General features: G+C 43.6%; 1 pseudogene; it reads right to left on the reverse strand.

Moving 5' to 3' along the window:
• Window positions 1–1,278: 1,278 nt before the first annotated feature.
• LOC100956681 lies at window positions 1,279–1,990 on the reverse strand (annotated as a pseudogene).
• Between the last annotated feature and the right edge of the window lie 1,008 nt (window positions 1,991–2,998).

Raw genomic sequence — 2,998 nt, forward strand, 5'->3', positions numbered from 1 at the left:
TAGCAAGGTTCTTTGCTAAAACTGGATTTTACAAGGAAGTGCACATTTGGGCCTAGGAGAGAGCTCAGGAACCTGATTAAGCAAGAACCTTCGTCAGTGCCTAGGAGTACAATTGGTGAGTTGTGTTAGCGTGTTTTTGAAGAAAATGCCTAACTATTTTCTAAAGTAGCTGTGCCATTTTACATGCTCACCAGAAATGTGTGAGAGATCCATTTCTTTTACACTCTTATCAGTACCTGGTTTTGTCACTCTTATTTTATTATTTTTTCTTTGACAGAGTCTCACTTTGTAACCTTTGGTAGAGTGCTGTAGCCTCATAGCTCACAGCAACCTCCAACTCTTAGGCTCAAGCAGTCATCCCTCAGCCTCACAAGTAGCTGGGACTACAGGCACCCGCCATAATGCCCGGCTATTTTTTGGTTATAGTTGTTATGGTTTGGCGGCCTGGGCTGGATTCAAACTGTGACCAGCTGTGGTGTATGTGGCTGGCGCCCTAGCCACTGAGCTACAGGTGCTGAGCCTAATGTCTAATAATCTTGACCGTATCTTTTCATGTTATTTGTCATATGCTCTTATCAGTGAAATGTCTCTTCATATTTTTGGCCCATTTTATAGTTGAAAATTTTTGTATGAAAATTTTCTTCTTGGCTCAGCTCCTATAGCTCAACTGGCTAAGGCGCCAGCCATGTACACCTAAGGTGGCGGGTTCGAATCACCAGCCTGGACCCGCCAAACAACAATGACGGCTGCAACCAAAAAATAGCCGGGCGTTGTGGCGGGCGCCTGTGGTCCCAGCTACTTGGGAGGCGGAGGCAAGAGACTCGCTTGAGCCCAGGAGTTGGAGGTTGCTGTGAGCTGTAATGCCACGGTACTCTACCTGGGGGCGACAGCTTGAGGCTCTGTCTTTAAAAAAAAAAAAAAAGAAAGAAAATTTTCTTCTTTGGGTGGCACCGGTGGTTCAGTGGGTAGGGCGCCGGCCTCATATATACCAAGGCTGGTGGTTTCGAACCCAGCCCCGACCAAATTGCAACAACAACAAGAAAAATAAATAGCCAGGTATTGTGGCGGGTGCCTGTAGTTCCAGCTACTTGGGAGGCTGAGGCAAGAGAATCACCTAAGCCCAGGAGCTGGAAGTTGGTGTGAGCTATGATGCTATGGCACCCTACCTAGGGTAAAAAAGTGAGATGCTATCTCAAAAAAAAAAAAAAATTTCTTTTTGCTTAATCAATAAATTTATTATCTTTATGTAAAAATCCTTGCAGAAAATTGCAGTTTGGTTTACCTTTTGGCAGCTCACTTCTGAGCTCTGAGGAAGCTTGCCTTGCCAATTTTTCTTCTGGGCAAGGGAGGTTGTGGGACAGTTTCACCTCTTCTGTTTTGGGCCTTTCTCATAGATAGGATTATCTTTTACAGCAGCACAAGCTTTCTTACACACCTCCTCTGTCATGTCTGGAGTAACATTGTTCTTTACATATTGTGAGAACTGTTTCTTGTAAGCACCTTCATCTTCTTCCATTAGGTAACTTGTGTAATGTGTAACATTCTGACCCATGATGTGCTTCTGATGTACTTCTGCATTAAATTCCTTCCTTTCAGAGTCATAACCAGGGAAGTCATTTGGTACCGTGAGGGATAGACAAGCCTGCATCCACAGGGCCCCAAAACTTTATTGGCAGTGGTAGTTCTGGCAAGGCTTGTATTCAAACAGTGCATAAGAGGACCAGGCCGGCCTGTCATGCTTTCCACATCATACTCATCTCCAGTCACCTCCACTTGGCTTTCATGGACCTTCTCCATGACCTTGTTGAGAAGCCTGAGGTGCCAGCAGCAGGCCAGTGCAGCATGCTGTGATGTACCTTATCAGGCCAGCCTTCACACCATATTTTGGTAGTTCATGTGTGTAAGCTACACAGACTATTGTATCCCCTTCTACACTAGCATAAACAATCTGACAAATGATATTTCTGTTACGTGAACTATCATTCTGCATATAGGTATGTAGTAGTTAATATTTGTCCTGTGTCACCAAGTGTTTCCAAGGGTGCTAATCAGTTTTACCCTCATGTCATCTTCCAAATTTCACTTGTTATCACTTAAAGTAGGCCTTTTTTTTCTTCTTCCTTGAGACGGTCTTAAGCTGTTGCCCTGGGTAGAGTGCTGTGGCTTCACAGCTCACAGCCACCTCAGACTCTTGGGCTTAAGCGATTCTCTTGCCTCGGCCTCCCAAGTAGCTGGAACTACAGGCATCTGCCATAACACCTGGCTGTTTTTAAGTTGTAGTTGTCATTGTTGTTTGGTGGGCCCAGTCTGGATTTGCACCCACCAGCTCCCGTGTATGTGGCTAACTCCCTAGCTGCTTCAGTTACATGTGCTGAGCCAAAGTAGGCCTTATTCTTAAACAATTTTTACAAACTCCATCCTGCCAAATAGAGACCCACATCCATGGCTCCATATAGACCTAGAATTTCTTTATGTATTCTAGATGAGTTCTTTGTCATATATATTCTCCAAGTCTATACCTTTTTTCACTCTCCCAGCAAGTGAGCATTTTTAATTCTGATTTTTTTTTTAAACAAAAGTTTAGAAAACTGTCTTTATTCTATTAGTTGGAAAAATTAACTGGTACAGAAAAAAGTTCAGTCAGCTAGAGAGAAGAGAGAAACTGAGTGCCACACATGAAAACGGGTGGCTCCTCTGGGATGGAACCTGGATACAGTGAGGAGAAAGGTGTACTGTGAATTAGAGCCAGATGCTACAGTCCAGGTGAGATAGGTTATGCCACCTTCCAAAGTGTCTAACTGCCTCAAGTGTGAAACCAATTCCTATTAGCCCAGCTCTGGAGAGGGATACCCGGACGTGTGGGGCTGAACAGGGGTGATATGGCCATCTTTTATCAGAGAAAGTGACAAAACGGGAATTTTAAAAATCAATTTTCCATCTAACTTTATTTCCAAATACACTAATTTTGATATTTTTTAAACTTCATGAATCATGCTTT

Source organism: Otolemur garnettii, unplaced genomic scaffold (genome assembly GCF_000181295.1).
Source record: "Otolemur garnettii isolate 467f Iridium unplaced genomic scaffold, OtoGar3 scaffold00275, whole genome shotgun sequence".
Lineage (NCBI taxonomy): Eukaryota > Metazoa > Chordata > Mammalia > Primates > Galagidae > Otolemur > Otolemur garnettii.